At 38.1% G+C, this 23,395-nt stretch overlaps 1 protein-coding gene and 1 non-coding gene across 2 annotated transcripts in view; one reads left to right on the plus strand and one right to left on the minus strand.

Moving 5' to 3' along the window:
• Positions 1-23,395, minus strand: part of LOC121025218 (dachshund homolog 2-like) — a 401,711-nt gene that overhangs the window by 335,105 nt on the left and 43,211 nt on the right. The gene's annotated exons all lie outside the window — the stretch shown is intronic.
• Positions 6,269-6,375, plus strand: LOC121025220 (U6 spliceosomal RNA). Its single transcript, XR_005787980.1, has one exon. It is a non-coding gene; the product is annotated as a U6 spliceosomal RNA (small nuclear RNA).

Below are 23,395 nucleotides of genomic sequence, written 5' to 3' on the forward strand. Positions count from 1 at the left end.
TTTTTTTTTTTTTTTTTTTATTTCAGTATAGTTAAAATACGGTGTTATATTAGTTTCAGTGTACAATATAGTGATTCAACAATTCTATACAATACTCAATGCTCATCATGATAAGTGTACTCTTTAATCCCCATCAAGTATTTCACCAATCCCCGCACCTACTTCCCCTCTGCTAACCATCAGTTTGTTCTCTATAGTTAAATGTTTATTTCATTCTTAACTTTCCTATTATTTCTATTTCTTTTTAAAGATTCTTTTATTATTGCATTATTCAAAGATACAATTTTGTATTCCAATGCCATATTGAATAAAGTAGTCTCTGTATAGTTATTACGATCCTATTACTTTTCAATGTTTATTAACTATTGCTACTCACTAGTGTTATCTCCCTCCCGTTTCAACTACATTAATTTTAACCAAATCCCTCTTGAAAAGCCCCTGGAGGAAAAGTTACAGAGAGGGAAGGAGGCAAACCATAAGAGACTCTTAAATACTGAGAACAAACTGAGGGTTGAATGGGGGTAGGGGAGAGGGGAAAGTGGGTGATGGACATTGAGGGGGCACTTGTTGGGATGAGCACTGGGTATTGTATATAAGTCAATTTGACAATAAATTATATTTTTAAAAAAAGAAAGAAAAGTCCCTGGAGCAGTATTTATTGAATTCAGCATTCAACCCAATATTCCTTAACACAATTAAAAACTACCAAACAGGTATTCAGAAAGACACCTATTTCCAAAAATATGAAACTTTCACTTATAGTTATATTTTCTAAAGCCATGATATCTCCATGGCAACATTTGCTGGTCTCAACTTGTCTATATATGCTCAAATACTGCATCGAATTTCAGATCAATAATATATTTAAAGGTGGTTGTTATAATGCACACAAAATCATTATATTGCTGGACAAGTTATTAATATACATAACTTAGAGTTTGATAAGTATATATCGATTTGTTTATTCAGAAATGGAGGAAATAATCATTGGATATAGTGAAATTTTTTCTACTTATAGAATATAGAGCCACATAGTCATATCTGAAAACTGCTAACAAAGTTGCCAAAGGGAAGTAACACTGTAATACTCAGATATGGCTCATTTACAATTATCATAATAAGTTCTTTTGAGTCTAACACATGTCAAACTGACTTCTTTTCTTGTAGGAATATGAGTCATGATCTATCTGTACTCTTGTCCAGTTACTTCAAATAGCAGAACTCCCCTCACATGCTATCAAGAAGATAAGGACCTGGCACTTGTGTCTATATACCCTTACCAACTGCTTCTCAAGCTACTCAGTTAATTAGTAAGGGGCAGGTGCTCAGAAACAAAGTGGCACAGACCTCAAACAAATGTAAACTCAATCAAAGGGAACTATATGACTAGCAGACAGGAGTCTATGGAAGGAAGACTTCCTTTTTATCCCATACTCTTTTGTAATTTTTCTTAACACATGCATCCATTACTTATTCAAAAATAATGAGCCTCAATTTTATAAAAGGCTATGTATATTCTGCAAGATAGGATAGTAATCCATTACTTGTATATGATTAGATATTATTAAAACACTTAAAATTATCTTGCATAGTTTTAAAAATAATACATATTAAATTTTGCCATTACTGTTTTGCTTAGCAAACTCTTCCCATGGAGGGTACCAAAAAAAACCCAAAAAACAACAACAACAACAAAAAAACAAAAACCTTCAGTTCATCTAGGTAATAAGATGTCAAGAATTCTTAAATAGAATTCCTGAGATTTAACTCTACCTTTTCCTCAGATCCACATATTCTAGAGATGTGCATCCAATTTGTCAACTATGTAATTTATTTCCACAAATTGTAGAGGAATAAATGGAGAAAGAAATATCTCCAATAAGAAGAAAACAATGTAATTATTTTTTATGTTATGAAATATTTATTTTTTAATATGAAATTTATTGTCAAATTGGTGTCCATATAACACCCACTGCTCCTCCCAACAGGTGCCCCCCTCAATGCCCATCACCCACCCTCTCCTCCCTCCCACTCCCCATCAACCCTCAGTTTATTCTCAGTTTTTAAGAGTCTCTTATGGTTTGGCTCTCTCCCTCTCTAACTTTTTTTTTTTTTTCTTTTCCCTCTCCCATGGTCTTCTGTTAAGTTTCTCAGGATCCACATAAGAGTGAAAACATATGGTATCTGTCTTTCTCTGTATGACTTATATAACTTGTGATTATTAAATAAAGTTAATGTAATTATGGGCATACTGGGAGGGACTGTAACCAAAATGAGAGAGGAGAGGTGAAACTATCTCACTCTCTACATCTTGTGCCATATCTTGATATCACAAGTGCTTTCTTCATAATTTAATATTAATTTGTTTTTTAGAATGTTAATAACTTGAATAAAATAAATTTTATGTTTAACACAATAGGTTTAGGTTTCTCTTTATTTTTTACATGATAAGAGTGCTAAATGACTATGCATTATCCTCTATTCAGCTAAATAGATGCAAGAAAATTCAGTTCAACCACAAGGTCCTTCACTGTGAACCCAAATGATTCCCTATGAAAACCATGAAAGCTACTAATTTTCATCATTTTGAATCTTAATAGACCAGATGTAAAATCCCATATAAATTTCTGAATTCAATAAATCATTCTATGCCACTATAAGAGGAATGGTTCCGCCAAAAGAAAATGTCCATCAAAAGATGCATGGATAAAGAAGATGGCAATTAAAAAGAATGAATTCGTGCCATTTGCAGCTATGTGGATGGAACTAGAGGGTATGATGCTAAGTGAATTTGTCAGAGAAAGACAAATATCATATGACTTCACTCATATGAGGACTTTAAGATACAAAACAGATGAACATAAGGGAAGGGAAGCAAAGATAATATAAAAACAGGGAGGGAGACAAAAACATAAGAGACTCTTCAATATGGAGAACAAACAGAGAGTTACTGAAGGTGTTGCGGGGGAGTGGGATGGGCTAAATGGGTAAGGGGCATTAAGTAATCTACTCCTAAAATCATTGTTGTACTATATGTTAACTAACTTGGATGCAAATTTAAAAATAAATTAAATAATAATGTTTTAAACTGTTAAAAAAAAAGAAAATCAGAATAAAGATTTTTTCCAATTATATGCCATGTACACGTCAAGTGTTGTGTTTTTTAAGATCTCTAAAATGAGATAAAGTGGGTAGGGAGAAAATTGAGATTATTACTTCAGAGAAGCCAAAATAAGAATGCCCAGAAGCCATCAAATGCCCAACTCTGCTGAGAGATGAAAGAAAATAAGGAATAGTTTGGAGTTAACTTTGTTTTTCTATTTGGTAAAAACAAACAAACAAAACACACCTTCGTATATAAGGATGAGGAAGAGTAGTACACTGTATGTAGCTTACATAAAGAAGATAATTTTATATTAAACTAAATAGAAGCAAAGGAGGAGGTCTAAAACTAATACAGAAAACTCTCTGGATTTCATTTTATTTGTGACATAGATGTGCATCCATGGAAATAAACTACTCTTTAACTCTTTAACTACTCTTAAACAGTCACAGAGAAACACTTTAAGACAGTATTTTAATTCTATCAACATTCATTAAATGTCTTCTGCATGTACTGTGGAGATCACTGACTTATCCATACTTACTTGGCTAGAGGCAAAACCAAGTAACTTGATCCACCAGTTTCATCCTTCTTCTGACAACATCAAACTTAAGATAGCAATTTGTGAACCACCCACCCATGAGTGATTACTGAAGCTGTTAGAATGAAAACTCAGAAGACCAGATAGGTTTTAATATGTATGAGTTAATCATATAATAGAAAAGACTGAATTCTTAGCTCAGGAGTTCAAATTTAATACTAAAGGCAATTAAAAATCACTAAAAGAGGGGCGCCTGGGTGGCTCAGTCAGTTGGGCGGCCGGCTTCGGCTCAGGTCATGATCTCGCGGTCTGTGAGTTGGAGCCCCGCGTCGGGTTCTGTGCTGACAGCTCAGAGCCTGGAGCCTGTTTCGGATTCTGTGTCTCCCTCTCTCTGACCCTCCCCCATTCATGCTGTGTCTCTCTCTGTCTCAAAAATAAATAAACGTTAAAAAAAATCTAAAAAAAAATCACTAAAAGATCCACTAAAGATGGGGCGCCTGGGTGGCTCAGATGGTTAAGACTCAAACTCTTGATTCTCACTCAGTTCACGATACCCTGGTTTGTCAGATCGAGAGCGGTGTCAGGCTGACAGCACAGAGCCTGCTTGGGATTCTCTCTCTCCCTCTCTCTCTGCCTCCCCCTCCACATAAATAAACTTAAAGAAAAGATTCACTAAAGACTCTTAAGGAAAATAAAAACAGCAAACTATACAAATTTTTTAAATGATTATGCTAGAAGCAATATGAAGGTAATCCAGAAGAATAAGGGACTGAAAAAGCCAGGAGGCAATTCCAACATTATAGTTACTGTGTGTTAGGGTAGACTAGAAATGGACAGTAGGGAAGGGGGAAAAAAGGGGAAAGGGGGGGTCAAAAGGCAGTAAAGTTTGAATGAGAATCATAAACTTGTAAAATGGAATCATACTGCTATACACAATTATAAAAATATATACAATTATTATATATACAACTAATATTAATATAGACAATTATGAAGTGATTTAGAGATGAGAATTCTAAGCCCAGTTTGGAGGTATATAAACATGACTAAAGGCAGCTAGAATTCTAAGACCAGAAAGACAAAAAGCTATTGTTTCTAGAGTTTGAGGATCATTTTTGAAGAGGGAATAGTTTTAAGTGATGAGCTCTTTAAGGAAGTAAATATAGAGGTAGAAAAACAGAGCCAACAATAGAATTTTTTATTCTTTAGCTATGGAGGTAACAGTGATGAAGAGTGATCAAAGAGACCTAAGAAAACCAGAAAATTATATTGTTACAGAAGGCAAGAAGAAAGATTTTCAATCTTTTCAAAAGCTGCAGAAAGGTCAAGGAAAATAAGACTGGAAAAAGATCACCTGAGTTTTTCAGTTTTCCACTAATATGTAAAATTTATGAGGTTATAATGAAAAATAATTCATCCTAAAGGATAATGACTATTACTGATTACATTTAAAAAACAAAACATATGATTAGCATATAATTCCATAAAGCGTGATTCAAAAATGTTATGAGCAAAAGCAGTATTATTTGGAAAAGTTTATATCTAAATAACTAGTTTGGATGCATAAATTCTGATGTGTTGATTAAATAACACATTGTAGACGTAGATATACTTCAGTGACTAATCTACCTTTATTTCTTTGTTGAGCAGTAGCCTGTTAATTATGCTCATTCTTTTTCTGAATCAACTTCTTTAAAGTATTTAATTTTGGTTCCTCAGTCTCACCATAGCAAATGGAATTTATTCCATTTACTTCTATTTTCTTTAGAAATTGGCCTTGGAGACTAATAAAATGCTGTCAGGAGATTACACTGAAAGAATATAAAGAGAGTGTGTAAACGCATATAAATAAATTTTGTTCTATGGAAGTAAGTCACATACTTTGAAGTAGGAACTGACTCTTGTGCCTCATGGTAAAATTCTGTGGTAAGAAAACTGTGATTTTAGCCATTTGACCTTTTAGTGTGCTTAAGCTTCCCAAAATACAGATCGTACTACCATGAGAGCATTTACCCATTGCCTGAAAACATACACTTGACATTTGTTTGGTGGAACTTAACCTATCTAAAATGAATAAGATGAGAAGTGAATCTTCTACTTGAGGGGAAAATATAGAAGTCTATATACAGGGGCACCTGGGTGGCTCAGTCAGTTGGGCGTCCGACTTCAGCTCAGGTCATGATCTCACAGCTTGTGAGTTCGAGCCCCGTGTCAGGCTCTGTGCTAACAGCTCAGAGCCTGGAGCCTGCTTCAGATTCTGTCTCCTTCTCTCTCTGGCCCTCCCCCACTCACACTCTGTCTCTGTCTCTCTCTCAAGAATAAATAAACATTAAAAAAATAAGTCTATATATAGTTTATAATGGTAAATCCACAATAGAAAAAAAGCAAAAGAAAAAAAAGGTTTCCCACCTAAAAATATAAAACCACAAAACAGGGGGAAAAAAACGGGTAAAGCCTGCTTTAATTATTATTTAATCTTAATTAACCTCCAATTTAAAAAAATTTCAAGTCGACCTGGTTTGATAAATCAAATAAAATCTTAGTTTTAGGAATATATATACATTAGTTCTACATTATAGTAACACAATTTAGGGTGCTAAATTTATTCTAAAATAGTTACATTTGTGCTCGCTTCAGCAGCACATATACTAAAATTGGAATGATACAGAGAAGATTAGCATGGCCCCTGCACTAGGATGACACGCAAATTCATGAAGCGTTCCATATTTTTCTGAGGGTTGATAGGAGGTGGGGGGAGGGGAAAGTGGGTGATGGGCCTTGAGGAGGGCACCTCTTGGGATGAGCACTGGGTGTTGTATGGAAACCAATTTGACAATAAATTTCATATAAATAAATAAATAAATAAATAAATAAATAAGTCACATTTGTCCTTAATGATAAAATCCCCTCATCTGAAATACAGAAGACAGATATTAGTTAATAAAATCCAGTATAAATAAAATATAATAGTATTATTATAATAGTATAATATAATAGTATAAAGTAGTTTAATTAGTTATTGTTCTATACATGCAAACAAATGCAGATATAAAAGCCTCAGTCTATTTATGCTAAGATTTTCATTGTAGACTGTATAATACTTTTTGCAGAAAACATTACAATACTCACACAAAAAATTGCAGTGCCAATGCCCGCCAGCTCTTCAGAAGTAAAAGTAAAACAAGAAAGAAATACAATAAGATATAAGGTTTGCAAAAGAAAATTAGTTAACTTCTTTTCAAACTGACTTGACAGAAGCACAGTAATAAATACCAACATCTAGTCTCAGAATTAAGGCTTACTTTAGAGGAAAAACATAAAAATACACTTAAGTAAAAATCAGCAGTAATTTATAAGCAGCAAATAAGCACAACAGCAAACTTTTTGTGTGTAACAAGAATGTAGCTTCCACCCCAACAATGTATCTCAAATGACTTCATTGTGTTCTAAGCACAGATAAAATACTTTTCGTTTGATTATTTCTTTTAAAAGCTCCTTTTTGGGGATTCATCAGAAGAGAAAAGCCCCAAGGTCACCTGTCAATAACAGAACAAACCCTCCGTAAATCAGAGTGCTTCACAAATAAATTCCTCATCAGTAATTAAAGCCAGGCTCTCTGGCCCTATGTTATCAGCTCATCAAATTCATTGCTCATCTAGAATAACAGATCCACATCTGCAGTCATTACAGCATGCCAGATAAATCAGTCCTCTCAATGATGCTTTGAGCCATCTCTGCTCCCTTTTAACCAACCTGATATTTATTTCCCCCTGACATTTCTGACATTCTATTTACTGTAGGCAAATGGAACTCATACGGCACCTTGTAATGGCTTTACCAAATCCCATTGTGGAGCATATCTTAGAAGACTGATGGTTGCAATAAATAAGGTTTTATGGTGTAAGTGTGTGCTTCCAACTTTTTTCTCCTAGAATTTGACTTCTGCTGCAAAGGTTTATTACACCTGATTGCAGGTGGAAGACTAGCAGCCATTTAGAGCTTTGTTAACTAAAGGTCAGCAAAAAACTTTTGAGCTGATGTCAGCGTTTCTTGTCTTTCTTTTATTTTCTTTTAAATTAATTCTCTATCAAAGGAATCCTGAACAGAAGTTTGCAGAGTCAAAGTCCATAGACTAACAACAATAAAGCTACTACTAATTCATTCCTTTGCTTTTTAAGTTTTTTTTTAAAGTATCACAAGGTTAAAAGAAGGTTTTAAAATTATCATTCTTAAAAGGATATAACCACAACTGAGAAAAATTAGACACATTCTAAATGCAAAAGTTCATGCATTTTAATATAAAATAGCTTTTGTGAACATGAAGTAACAAGCAATTCAAGGAAAATCTAGATGGTAATCATGCATTGGTATTTTTAAAGAGCCCCTCCTTTTTCTTATCTTCATGAGTGAACCGATACTGTGAAGAAAAATAAAACTAGAAAATTTAACAGTTGTGTTACTCTAGTAAACCAGACAAATTTGGGGTGGCTCTGCACAAACTGTTCTTCACTGAGTTGCACTATCTTTCTTGGCAGCAATTATGCAGGGCTCAAAGAGACTTGTATTAAATTAATGAGACTAGCCTTAAATTAATATCACAATGTTAGTGGAGCTCACTGTTGGCATATATTAAACTTATTTCTTTATGCCACAATAATATTTGAAAGAAGAACTATCAACTTTTTTGTTCCTTTCTTTTCTTCATGAGCACAAAGCTAAAGCACATAGTAGGTTGTGAATGCTGAGATTAACTTCTGAATACTGATTTAAAAGGACACAATATAGTCTTTTCCTTAATGAAAATTCTGTATTTATCACTCTATTATTTGTTCGTACGGATTCTACTGCTCTCAGAAGCCAAAGTTTGAATACATTGGATTTTTAAATAATGCCTAAAGCATCAAGTTGCTGGGCCATGATACACAAGTGGAAGGAGACATGGCCCTACCCCCTTAAGCCTCCTGCCACTCAAGTCAAGCAGGGGGAAAGAAACACAAATTCTAAGTTGAAACTTTTAGGAAGCTTGTGTTATCTGTACTGAAATTGAAATTATGCATGATTTTTCTTAGGACTCCAAGGAGTACAAACAATAAGGATATTCTGAGCAAGACAAATCTGCCTACTACAAAGAGTAAATCACATAAAGCCCTCTGAAAAATAAAATATTTCATTTCTGCCTTCACTTAACACTGTACATATCATTAACCTCAAGGTAAACTCCAATTTTGATTGATCCTGTAAATTAAGGAAATGTAACCCAAGAAAACAACAAACTTGGCTTGAGAGTTTGTATTTATAGTGGGCTACATTGGATCAACAAACTCATCATTTCCCTTTACACACACCATGAAAGGTGTTATTCATTCAAAGGTCCATAAGGGACCATTCATCCCAGACATTCTTTTCTAATCTTGATTGGCTAATGAAGCTAATCATAAGAAACAAACTCTCTTGTCTTTATAAACTGTTGTCTTGCCGGTAGCTGAAAGACAGAAACCCTAAAATAAATGATGTCTTAAAGACTGCAGATGAGAAAACTGAGATGCCAAGGAGTGGAGCTGATGTGCCCAAAGTCACATAGCTAGGTAATGGATGAATAGTAGAAACTAAGACCCAGTAAGCACCTCAAGCCTCATTCCTATGAAATAGTAGACATGATCATTAATAGTTTCAACTGTCATGCTTTGTTGGGCCCTGTCAGCATGCTGCTTTCTTGCACTATACCTGAAGCAGCAGCAGGACTCAGTTGAAGAAACTTATGATCTCTACTTCTAAACCTCCTAAAGCAGGTACAGGGAAGTGGCACTTTTGAACTCAGCGCTAAATTCAATTCCTGGCACACAGGTGGAGTTCAGTAAATATTAGTTGTTTTGGGAAAATGAATAAAATTTTACATCATAAGATGGCCAATGGGACTAAAACAAGCTCTGGTCTCTAGCTTAGAGACCCCTCTTCTGGGTTCTTCTTGCCCTGTTTGCCGCACGAGCGAAAACCCCACAGATATGGAAGCTGACAACTATAAATTACCCTTCCCACTTGCATTCTGCACTCAGATCTTTGGAGAAACAGTCTCCTCTGAGCCCACTGGTGTTAAATAAATCTCCAATCCACCAAGATCTCCGAGTGCAACTTGGTTTTTCCGCCAGCATTTCAGCCTGGTTCCGTAATATATTTGGTTCCCTGACAGGGAAACCCAACCACGATGGCCCATATGTTGCCACCGGTTTGGAAGAATGGCGAGGCGGTGACAGAAGGAGGAATCGCAAGGGAGAAGGTGCGCCCTGCCTGAATTTCAGCAGTCTCCCACTGGGTCACCTCTGGCCAGCCCAGCTCTGCCGTTCCCGCCGGACTCAAGGAGACTTGGCAGGTGAGGACCTGGACCCGACGTCAGAACCGGTAAGGCTGGGGCCCAATCTAGTCAGCCCCACTCACAAGAGTGGAAGGAGGACCTGATCACTCCCTGGAGACCTCAGAAGTCTCACAGGTAGGAATTCTATGGGAGGGAATGTAATAACCTCTGGTGTGTATGTGAGTATGAGTGTGCAACTCGGTCTAGCTTGCCTGCCGAGTTCAATTCTGTGGCTCCACAGGCAGGCACCCTTAAGGTCCCCAAAAGCCCATGGAGTCTGAGTGAGCCCATCTGCGATTCCGTGGTGAATGCCACACAGCGTATGGCGGCATTGGAATACTTTCTGATCATAAGTCACAAAGCTGAGACCGCTACAGCTAAGCGTCACCTAAGTTCCTTCAGGACACAGCCAGACAGGCATCTGACTCATCTCCTCATTAGAGGGGGCACCCCTATCCCTCTGTCTATGCGACTCTGCCTCAAGGGAATATTATGGGGTTGGGACAGACCAAAGAAGGTTTTTTTGGCAGACTATGGAATTAAGATAACCCCCAGCACATTAAGGACCCTATGTGAGTTAGAACAGCCCACTTTTGGTTTAGGAGGGCCCTCTGAGGGAACCTTAGATGTCCCAATGGTTCACTGCATCTGGCATGTTGTCTCCAGAGACGAAGGTCACCCTGATCAATTTCCATACATCGACCTCTGGCTTGAAATTGCCCAAAATCATCCGCCTTGGGTGTGATTCATCCATAGCAAGCAGAGCCAGGCAAAGGTTTTAGCTGCTTTATCTGGAGACTCACCCAGGGAGCCAAAGGAGCAACCCACCTCTCCCCTAGTGTTTGCAGGACACTGGCAGGAAGATCCTGTCTTTCTGCCACCTTATGACTCACTGGGCTCCCTCCTCCCTGACCCTGAGCTTGAAACTCCTCCTCCCATCTGTCTCTCCACCACCGCCGCCCTTGTCTCCTCTCCTAGACCGGACCGGAGAACCCTCCCCCACAAGAACCAGCAGCCAGATTGCACCCTTGGCCAGGTGCAGGAGCTCTCCAGATGCCGGTCAACATCTGCCAGTACCAAGAGGCTCTCCTCCAGGGTATCAGAACAGGGACTGAGAAGCCCATAAATATTCCCAGCAGCAAGGAGATTCCCCCAGGGATTATTATAAGAGACTATGTGAGGCTTACACACTGTTTGTTCCAGAGGCACAAAAGAACCACAACAAAAGGGGGGAGGCCCAGAACCTCCTTAGCAAGGGGTCAGTGAGCCTACTGCAAGGAAAAAGGACATTAAAATAATAAATGTCCCAACCAGGGAAAGTCCCAGAAACCCAGCCGATACCAGGAGGAGGAACCTCGAGAAGGGGACCTTATTGGTCTGGCCAATTTAGAATCAGACTGAAGGAGACACTGACTCTCTCTCCCTGTTCTTCTGCCTAATAGATGTGAGGGAGTCCCCCTCATTTCCCAGGTTAACAGCTGTAATTGGAGCCAACTGTGGTTAGTCTACCTTGGGATGGGGACTTTAAGGAATGTTCCCAAGCAGTTGCTGAAACTCCATTTGTTTCAGGGAAATTCCCGGTCTTCTCTGGCCTGATGTGGACTCCATATTTCCATTTTGGTGGAAAAAAACATGGCATCTGCTCCCCTGTGTGAGTTAAGGTTTTGAATTAGGTTTTCCTTCTCTGCCTTCTACTGGCACCTTGCCTCTTCTGCCTTCTGCTCCCCCTGCTGTTTCTGCACCAACTTGGGTGTGGTCTACATAATTGGTTCCTATACCCTCCTCAGTGCCTCAGGCACCATTGGCTCCTCCTCCCATCCTCAAGGTCAAGGAGTCAAGTGCACCCCCTTGGATATCTAGGTCTTTTCCAAATAGAATGAATTGCTAAAGCTTTGATTACTGAACACAGGTTTGTGTTTTTAACTTCTTATTGCAGAGAAATTAAGGCTATTTGGACCTATTGGAAAACATGCTTTGTATTTAATTGGTTCATGAATTTACCATCTAAAAAAATTCTGGTGTAAACACCTCTCAGTTGGTTACTAACTCCTCAATTGGAGACTAAGGTTTCCTAAGAGTTGAAATTCTGCTAAGTGTACTTAAGACTCATAGAAATAAGGAAAGTAACCCTGTATGTAGGAAAGTAGGAGGTATGTAAGAAAGATATAAGGAATGGAAATACATTTTTGTTGAGGGTAGAAGAAAGTAATTTTATCTTAAATGAGACTGGTTATTTGGACAGAAATGGCTTTGGGACAAAGTTTGAAGGCAAAGGAAAGTTGTAGAAGGTTCATGAAGAGAAATCTTTGGAAAGGAATTTTATGTGTGCTCAGGATGGACTAAGGTTGAGATGAATGGAATTTTAAAAGTACACTGGTATAAGGTTGAAATTCTGCTTTTCTCTCTGCTCAAATGTCAAAGTGTTCTTGCATTGTTGATCTGCTCTTGATAAGACAATGCAAACAAAGGTTTGTCTTCCAGGAAAACCAAAGTTTTAGGTTTCATCTTTATCAAGTCTTTGATTACTAGTTAAAATTTCTCAATGTTAAAGGAGCTAGGTTTTGGTAACAACTATATAATGCTATATATTCACCTATAGGATCTTTTATTGCCACCTTGGTTGAATAAATACAGTTTTAAGATTCATAATGATCTGTAATCCTATTTAGGATGTACTTATAACTTCCTAAGGTTTTAACAAACTTCCCAGGATTTAAATGGTAAATGAAGTCTTTTTGACCAATTAGGCCTTTTTATTTGGGATGCTAAATTACTTGGAAAGGCACTGTCATACAATGGTAAACCTTAGGTTGTATTGCACAGGTAAATGCTGTAACTGCCCAAATATATATGCAATTCCTAAAGTTTTAATGTTTTGGTATAAGGTCATCACTTAATATTCTGATTACTTGAAGTGTTATGTGTCACAGAAATAACCGAATTTCTTTGTCAATTGCATCATAATGAACTCTCATCAGATCTTTAACAATGTCTATTTCTGAGATTTTATCATTTATATTGTTCTTATTCTCTCACAAAACGTGTTTCTTCTTCAAGGAGATTTATAAAAGGACTTTGGGGACAAATGCAGGTATTCGACATCTTTAAGATTAATACTAAAATGGGTAAGAATTTCCAGAACTAAAAAGCTGCATTCAAATTGAACAAGAATTAGGAACATGGGATTAAATGAACTGGGGAAGATTATAGTTTTGTGATTCTTGTTGAAAATATTGCTGGTTCTCTAATGTTTGCTCTTCCAGGTTAAGGAAACTTTCTCTTAAGATATCTATGATATACAGAAATGTCATAACATATTTATTTGTAAACTGAAGCATTTATCTTTTCTCTCTACATAACTCCCCTGAAATTCAAAAACTCTCAGTGAGTATTCTTTCTTTCATGGCAATTACAATTGTTTGCATAAGTTCAATAAGAATCTGTTCATCTTGTGACAGGTCACCATTCAAATATTGGTTTTACCAAGGCTTTGACTGGAATGTCATATTTGAGAGTGGCATTCATAAACTCAGATATGACCAGACAGCTTTAAGGAACTAAGATTGACTTTATGAAACATGGAACCATAAAGCCCGTTGGAAATGTTGGCCTGATACCTTGCTTATAGAGTTCCCAGCAGCCTCACCAGGTGAGTAAAGAAGGTCACTTCCTGGCAGGTACAGGAACCTCAGGATATCTTGGTGACCTCATGAAGGGGAATTCGCCCAATTCTACAGGTATTGCAGGCCTGTCTGATGGCAAGTATTTGGCTTGGCTTCTGGCCTGGAGAGGCTACTAAAAGTTCAACCCAGAGATTCCTTATAAAAGGTTCCAGCAAAGCAGACTTTAAAAGATCTTCATGGACTCTTAAAAACTGAGAATAAACTGAGGGTTGATGGGGGGTGGGAAGGAGGGGAAGTGGGTGATGGGCATTGAGGAGGGCACCTGTTGGGATGAGACTGGGTGTTCTTTAGAAACCAATTTGACAATAAATTTCATATTAAAAAATAAAATAAAAGCTCACCGAATAAATAAATAAATAAATAATCCACATGATCAATCTCTATTCTTTTTTTAATTTGTTTTTAATGTTTATTTCTGAAGGAGAGAGACAGAGCATGAGCGGGGGAGGGGCAGAGAGAGAGGGAGACACAGAATCTGAAGCAGGCTCCAGGCTCTGGGTTGTCAGCACAGAGCCCAATGCAGGGCTGGAACTCACAAGCTGTGAGATCACGACCTGAGCTGAAGTCAGATGCCCAACCGCCCAACTGCCCAACCGCCCAACCGACTGAGCCACCCAGGTGCCCCAATCAATCGCTATTCTTGCTGAGCTTAATTAAATAATTAGGCCAGGTTTGTTAAGACTAGACTTGTTCTACAAATGCATTGGTCTCAATTTGGCTATCTCAGGAAAGGGGGGGTGGGGTTTAGAGAGAAAAACTATGTTTCAACAATGCACCATTATGGATGTTAAATTCTAGTTATGATCGCCTTTAAATGTTTGTTGTTTGCCTAAACTAGACAACTTGAGGTAAACTTCAGAAAAATTGTCACAGTATTTCATGTATAGATAATCTTCTGTGCTTATTATTCTGCGGGATAATAATAAGACCTCATGGGCATAAGATTATTTAAACAACTGGAAAACAGGATGGATCTCTAAATATGCAAACCATATCTTCCCTAAACCTGATCTGACAGTTACCAGAAACCTACCCCTTTTGAAAACTTGGAGGTAGACTTTACAGATATACCACCAAATAGAGGATTCAGTTTCAGGTAACACCCCGTGGGTCCATCACTCCAGAGTTAAGAAGGCCAACTCAGAGGAACCCTCAACCTGGCAAAGTGATCCAGATCCAGTCAACCTGCTTAAACTGACCCTCAAAAAGACACTGGCCCCTGACATCTCCTGCCCTGCTCCAGCCACACCCCAGAAGCTGGCTGGCCTGCTCACAGCAGAAGCTTGAGGAATCAACATATGGACCAAGCCCAGGGGTTTGGATGCAACTCTGCCAGCCCTTGCCCCTTACTGGTGTCATAGCCTTGATTTTGCTTCTTGCTCTTGGGCTAATAGAGACTGCACCAACAAACTGGACATGGAACAGATGGCAGACTCCCTGTTAACCTTACGAAGCCAAATAAACTCCCTGGAAGCAGTGTCCCTTCAAAATAGGTGAGCCCTCGACCTCCTCACTTCAAAAAAAGGAGGGACTTGTATCTTTCTGGAGGATGAATGTTGCTATTTTGTAAACAAATCAGGAATAGTCAGGACTAAGGTTAAGTAACTCAAGGAAAGAGTTCAACGTAGACAACAGGAAAATATCAGTTAATGGAGAGAATGGGATCTCACAGACTGGGCATTCTGGCTCCTATCCCTGGCAGGGCCCCTCCTTTCCATAATTTTACTTGTGACCATTGGCCCCTATATACTAAATACCCTGGTATGTTTTATTGAAAACACTGCTGCTCGCCAAACTGCAGCACATATCCTAGCCCTCCGAGGGTACCAACCCCTAGAGCTAAAAAGTGATGCCTAATAAAAGATTTTTTAAAAAGCATAAAAGGAGAGAATGTTGAGAAAATGAATAAAATTTTACACCGTAAGAAGGCCGATGGGACTAAAACAAGCTCTAGTCTCTAGCTTAGAGACCTCTCTTCCGGGTTCTTCTTGCCCTGTTTGCCACACACGTGAAAACCCCCACAGATATGGAAGCTGACAACTATAAATTACCCTTCCCACTTGCATTCGGCACTCAGATCTTTGGAGAAATGGTCTCCTCTGAGCCCGGTGGTGTTAAATAAATCTCCAATCCACCAAGATCTCCGAGTGCTGCTTGGTTTTTCCACCAGCATTCCAGCCTGGTTCCATAACAGTTTAAGGAGGGAATATAGGAAAAATATATATGCAAAAATTTTTAACTATATACTAGAAAGAAGACTTTACCTCTCTAATTTATTCATATATGCTAAGACTGTCCTACAAAGATGCCAGTCAGAATAAGGTAGTGCTAATAATTGTTATGTTTCTTTATACTTGAGAATATTGAAAAAGGAAAGTTTCATAACATCCTGTATGATGCAGTTAAATATTACTATCTGTATTTTACAGAAGGTAAATTCAGGAACAAAAGTGTGAAGTTGGGTGTTCACAAATAGGAAGTTTATGACAAAATTGACACTATAATCCATGAACCCTGATCTTCAATGTTTAACAAAACCAATTGTACCAGCTATAATGGCTGCATGATTATAATAAAAGCTACATTTTTATAATGCTTTTCCTGGTAGAAGTTCAAAATCCTCTACAAAGACATTGTCTGCCCAGTAGTTTTGTAAATACCAATCTATAGATAGACAAAGAAAAGTAACCCTGTCACTTTATAAGTGAGGAAAGAGATTTAGCAAGGCTAAATGACTTTGTCATGGCTACATGTTTGTAAATTCTGGAGCCATAACTTGAATTGGGTCTTCTCTTGTCTAGCTTCTGGTGTTTTTTCTGATGCCTTCCTGGTAAGTGGAATGCATATATTTGTATTTTGAGAAGACAAGTGTGGAAATCATTTTATATTTTACAAATGCAGTATGTACTTTACCAAAAATGTTCATGTAGACAGCCAATACAAGGAGGGAAAGTACCAAACAGACCTCAGACACAACCATCATCTGGTCCCAAAGATTCTCAGTGAAGTGCATTCTTCAGCATGTGCCAACAAAACACTAAGAGAAGGTTTAAAAAACGAGTGTAGTTTCTTCCTTTTGGAACATGTCCCAGTGAAAACAACTTAAGAACAAGTTAAATGTATATACCAAGGAGTTCAAATTCATATGGAATCCTTACTAAACAGATTGATAAAACAGGCATGGTTCATCAGGAATAGCTTGCCAGCAAAGGATTGATTAGAATTTGCCTTTCTACACATAGATGACAGCTGACACTAATCTTTCTACAATAGAACCCCAGGCAAGTCATTTTCCCTCCCTATAAAATGAGGGGAAAGTCTGATTTTACATACCAGAGTTTTATGAAGGTTCAATGAGAGAATAAATGTAAAAACACTTTGTAAAGCATGAAAGCTATTTATCTGGAGTAGGCAACAGGTAAGAGCTCATAACTTCATTAAAAACTTTTGAAGATAAAGAACAACCTCTTAGCTGTCTTCAAAATTCCTTGTTCAGATGGAACATTATACACAGGTGGCATTTATTCACTCATGGATTTTTTTTCATTCACTCAGCAAACCCATTTATTGAATTGAGTTGTTAAAATGAATGAAATAAAATAGTCTCCAAAAAGAAAACTTATTCCCTATTCCCCAAGGCTATCATTCCAGCCGCTTTCAAATCATTTTCAAATGATTGATTTAAAGTATCCAAGGGCTAGAAATATATAGTTCTGTTTTTACTATAAGTAAAAGCATAAATCATTTATAAATTGCCTTTCTTATTAATAAAGAGGAAAAGAAAAAATATACTACAATATGTGTCATATCCTCATGCAAAAGCCTTGTTTCTTTATCAAGGTCAACTACATAGGGCTTCCTTTCAGGTATATGGAATAGGTAGTCATTTACATAATACAATTTGAAGAGCACTCAGGATATAATTCCTACCCCCCCCCCCAGATGCCTACCTCAGCTTCTTGGTTTTGTTTAAAAACAATCATTGCATTAAGGACTTTTTTTGGAACTTGAAAACTTCTATCTTCAAGATTCTTTTTTTTTTTTTTTTCAACATTTATTTATTTTTGGGACAGAGAGAGACAGAGCATGAACGGGGGAGGGGCAGAGAGAGAGGGAGACACAGAACTGGAAACAGGCTCCAGGCTCTGAGCCATCAGCCCAGAGCCCGACGTGGGGCTCGAACTCACGGACCGCGAGATCGTGACCTAGCTGAAGTCGGACGCTTAACCGACTGCGCCACCCAGGCGCCCCTATCTTCAAGATTCTTATAGTAAAAGTCAAATAACTCTAGCTGTTACACCTTGAACTACTATGACAATGCTTTTTGACTTTGACAGCTGAAAACAAGGTCCTGAAATAGCATTTCCTGAAGTAAATTCTGAGAGACACCAATCTCAGGAAAGGCTTTGTGAAAAGAAAAATGTTCTATGATCAGAAATAATTAGAAAACTTTGTCTATTGCATTTTCCACTTAGATATGTGAAAACAGAATACAAATTAGCATTTTACAGGCTAAAGATTGTAAATGCTGCCACTAAGAAACCGATTTAGATTTCGCAGACATTTGAAAATAGATTTTCCTCTCATTTGGGAAGGAGGATTCTTTAAAACCCTCAAAACTCATTTTTGTGTGTGTGTGTGTATGTGTATATACATTTGGAGAAATGTACTTTATAGAAGTGGAACACAACTATTACCAGCCAGGTACCCCTGGATAAGTCACTTATTTTCTGTGAGCTTTGGTTTCCTTGCTATAAAATAGGCATTATTTCAAGAATCCAATGAAATAAGGCATGTAAAAGTGCCTCAGAAATTATAAATTATTCCTCATTTTTAGTTACTTCTAATTCTCATTACCTTTTATTATATTGTTGGACTTGTGCTAGGCAGCAAATTATTCTAACTGTACTCTTATCATATATTGCTTTAAATCCAATCTGAAAAGTATTTCTTTGATGCCTTGAAATTTCAGTGTAAACTAACCATTGCTAAGGTGTGAACAGTTTTTTTGATTATGTCAAAATAATACCTTGTATTCCAATTTACCCCTTTCCTAAATTTTAAGTTAATTGAGACAACTCATTCAAAATATAATGCCCCTAGGCCAGCCCACAAAGGCTTATTTAATGTATAAGTACCTGAAGTAATCGTTCTATTTCTAATAGACCCAACTACTACTGAGATCAGGTCTTTAGAAACTGCTTGGTCCAGTCCTGGGAAGTACTTGTGGCAGTCCTACAAACATCAACATAACCAAAAAACTATCATGTTTATGTCACATATCTTAACCTCTTGAGACTTCAATTACAGAAAAGTATCCTTGCTTAACAACAACAAATGTATGAATTTAGACATGTCTTTCTACAAGAAATTTGATTCAACAAAGGCTTCTGGTATATCTAGTCTGTGGCAGAAACAGTTCTAAGTTCTGGGGAGACAATAATGAACAAGGCAAACAAAAATCCTACCTTCTTGGAACTTTTATTTTAATGAAAGAAATGCATACTGACATTCAGCCAAAGAAGTCATGGACACATATTCACCATTAGGTCTTGGTAAGACAAGGCAAACACTTTTAAGAAGTAACTTGAATTTGCTCCACGTGTGCTTAACTCCCCATCTACTTTAAAAAGCTAATAATAATTAATAATTAATAATAATAAAATAATGGGGTGCCTAGGTGGCTCAGTCGGTTCAACGTCCAACTTTGGCTCAGGTCATGCTCTCACAGTTGGTTTGTGGGTTTGAGCTCCGCATCAGGCTCTGTGCTGACAGCTCAGAGCCTGGAGCCTGCTTTGGATTCTGTCTCCCTCTCTCTCTGCCCCTCCCCCACTTGTGCTCTGTTTGTGTCTCTCTCAATTTAAACTTTAAAATTTTTTTAAAATAATAATAAAACGCCAGCAAAAACAACAGCAGCAACAACCATCACAAGAACAATGCTCCTCATTTCTAAACCCAGGAATTAGATTAAGGGATTAGAAATGTGACTGTTTCCCTACCTTTCTTGGACTTTATCCCACCCTCCTCCATAATCCCATTATAACACCTTAGACACCTACTTTCCTTTTAGATAACACCCTTCCTCCACTCCATTCTCATTTCCCAACTCCAGTTAGTTTATAAGTGTATGATTCTTAGGTACTATCTGCTGAAGAATAACCCAAAGACCTTGATAAAAATACATATTCCTGGGTCTTGCTGAGAAACTGAAATCAGAAATGAAAGGAATTCTTGACACTAAGATTGACTAGCTGTCATACTTAGAGAAGTTATTTTTCTTCTTCCAGTATCAGTGTCTTCAGTTACAATATGAATATAGTAATATATATTCTGTCAACTTCAGAGGGCTTTTTTGAGAACTACCTAGGGTAATTAAAACTTTTTGCAAATGTAATTTTTTAGTTTAAAATACTATAAATCTGTCTAGCAAATCCTTTTACCAGGTATATATTGAAAGGATAAACATCAATCTAGTTCTGTTCACATGATAATAAGTAGCAAATTTCTGAATATCTTTATTCTTCCCTGTCCTCAATAACAAAGAAGCCAATCTAAATTCTTTATATTTTTACTTGAAAAATAGAATTTTTTTTTTTTGCTCTTGGAGACACTAAAAATCATTTAATAGCAAATTTAATACTCTTAAAAGTTACTGGAATGGCAGCTGTGGATACAAGAAAATACAGCCTTATCTTTATGATGATATTAACATCTTCTAGTGAGGAGCTTTAAGCAATCCAATTAGGCAATGATTTAATAACCCCCTTCTATGTACAAGTCACTGTATATAGTTCTGAGTCACAAGACTTAAAAAGGTTAATTCTCTTTACTTACAAGGCTCCCTCTAGTTTTACATTCAGTCACCAAATCCTGTCAGTGTTACTTCTGGGATGGCTCTCAAACAAAACCTTCTCCATTCCCACTGCCACTACCAAGTCTTCAAAATCTCTTTCTCAGAGCACTACAGCAAACTCCTAGATAATTTCCCAGCCTCTAGTCTCCTCTTCACTCCAATACATTTTCCCAACTTCCCCAGGATCTGTAGCCAGTTCCCCATGCATCCACTCTACACCTCAACCACACCAAATTACTCAGTCTCTCCAGAACATGTAAATTATTTCCATACATTTGTACTTTCTCTGTCCTCTTCTTTCTCCTTGGAATGCCCTCTCTTTCTAATTCTGCCTGGAAAGAAATTCTACCCATGCTTCAGGAATCAGTTCTAAAGCCATTTTGGGGAAACTGTTTGAATATCCCAAGTCAGGATCAATAACGTCCCAATCTCCATTGTCATGGCATTTTCTGCATTTTTAATATGCCTCTATTATTTTTTATTTCTTTAAACTTTAGTTCGTATTTCATATATAGTGCAATATTGGTTTTAGGAGTAGAATTCAGTGATTCATCACTTATATGCAACACCTAGTGCTAATCACAAGTTCCCTCCTTAATAACAATCACCCATCTAGCCCATCTCCCACTTACCTCCCTCCATCAACCCTCAGTTTGTCCTCTGTTGTTAAGAGTCTCTTGTGGTTTGTTTCCTTCTATCTTTTCCCCCTTCCCATATGATCATCTGTTTTGTTTCTTACATTCCACATATGAGTGAAATCATATGGTATCTGTCTTTCTCTTATTGACTTATTTCACTTAGCATAATACACTCTAGCTCCATCTACATCATCGCAAATGGCAAGTTTTCATTCTTTTTGATGGATGAGTAATATTCCATTGTGTATATATACCACATCTTCTTTATCCATTCATCAGTCTTAATATCCCTCTATTGCATAACTCTATAGCATCATATTTAGTTAAATATTTGTTTACTGCTCCCACTTTATCCCCTCCTTTCTTCCTCCATAAAATAAAGTATGTGGCCCTTCAGCATAGAGACTATATTTTATTAACCTTTTTATTCCAAGTAGCTAGAACATAGCCTAGCTTATAGCTGGTACCTACTAAATGAAAATTAGGATAAGACAATAAGATGTCATTTCTGTCTTCAAGTAGATTATTATTTAGTGAAGAGAAGGATAAAAAATATAAAAATGTATATTGATGTTTTGGAAACCTACAGTCACATTTTTTATTTAATTTTTCCAATCACTCAGATAAGTACGTTAAATGGTTATTATCCTTCTTTTACAAATAAACAGGTCTGAGGAAGGATAGGTAACTTTCCCCACATTACACAGTAAATTAGAGAGGGACAAGGGTTCCCTCTTCTCCACATCCTCATCGACATTTGTTATTTCTTGTCATTTTGATTACAGCCATTTTTAACAGGTATGAAGTGATATCCCACTGTGATTTTTATTTGTATTTCCCTGATGATTAGTCTTTTCATGTATCTGCTTGGCATTTGTATTTCTTCTTTGGAAAAATGTCTATTCAGATCCTTATACACTGTTGCTGGAAATGTAAATTTGTACAGGTATTATAGAGAAAACTACAGAGGTTCCATAAAAAAATTAAAAATAGAAATACCATGTGATCCATCAATCCCACTTCTTGGTATGTATTTTAAGGAAATGAAATCAGCATCTTCCAGAGATATGTGCATTTCCATTTTCATTACAGCATTATTCACAATTGCCAAGATATGGAATCAACTGAAGTATCCACTGACAGATGAATGGATAAAGAAATTGTGATTATACACCCACACAGAGATACACAGACGCATGCACAGTGTAATATTATCCAGCCTCTAAATTTAAGGAAATCCTGACAGAGAGGGAAGATGGTGGCCTAGGAGGACGCTGGGCTCACCGCACTTCCTGCTGATCACTTAGATTCCACCCACACCTGCCTAAATAACCCAGAAAACCACCAGAGGATTAGCAGAATGGAGTCGCCGGACCGAAGCTCAGACGAGAGGCCCACGGAAGAGGGTAGGAAGGGCGGCGAGGCGGTGCGCGCTCCACGGACTGGCGGGAGGGAGCCTGGGTGGAGGGGAGGCTCGCCAGCCAAGCAGAGCCCCCGAGTCTGGATTGCAAAAATCGGAGGGGCCTGACGGACTGTGTTCCCACAGCAAGCGCGACTTAGCATCTGTGAGGTCATAAGTTAACAGCTCTGCTCAGAAAGAGGGAAAGCTGGAGGACAAAGGGAAGGAGAGCTGCTGAGCCCCGGACGACAGAGCTCAGTTTGATGGGGAACAAAGGCGCTCGCCAGCACCATCTCCCCCGCCAATCCCCCAGCCAAAATCCCAAAGAGAACCAGTTCCTGCCAGGGAACTTGCTCGCTCCGCGCAAACACCCAACTCTGCGCTTCTGCAGAGCCAAACCTCCGCCAGCGGATCTGACTCCCTCCTGCTGCCACATGGCCCCTCCTGAAGTGGATCACCTAAGGAGAAGCAAGCTAAGCCTGCCCCTCCTGCCCCTGTGCACCTTGCCTACCCACCCCAGCTAAGACGCCAGATCCCCAGCATCACAAGCCTGGCAGTGTGCAAGTAGCCCAGACAGGCCACCCCAACCCACAGTGAATCCCGCCCCTAGGAGAGGGGAAGAGAAGGCACACACCAGTCTGACGGTGGACACAGCGGTGGGCTGGGGGCAGACATCAGGTCTGACTGCGGCTCCGCCCACCAACTCCAGTTATACATCACAGCACAGGGGAAGTGCCCTGCAGGTCCTCACCATGCCAGGGACTATCCAAAATGACCAAGCAGAAGAATTCCCCTCAGAAGAATCTCCAGGAAATAACAACAGCTAATG

The sequence above is a fragment of the Herpailurus yagouaroundi genome, unplaced genomic scaffold (assembly GCF_014898765.1).
Source record: "Herpailurus yagouaroundi ecotype Mexico unplaced genomic scaffold, PumYag 67555, whole genome shotgun sequence".
NCBI lineage: Eukaryota > Metazoa > Chordata > Mammalia > Carnivora > Felidae > Herpailurus > Herpailurus yagouaroundi.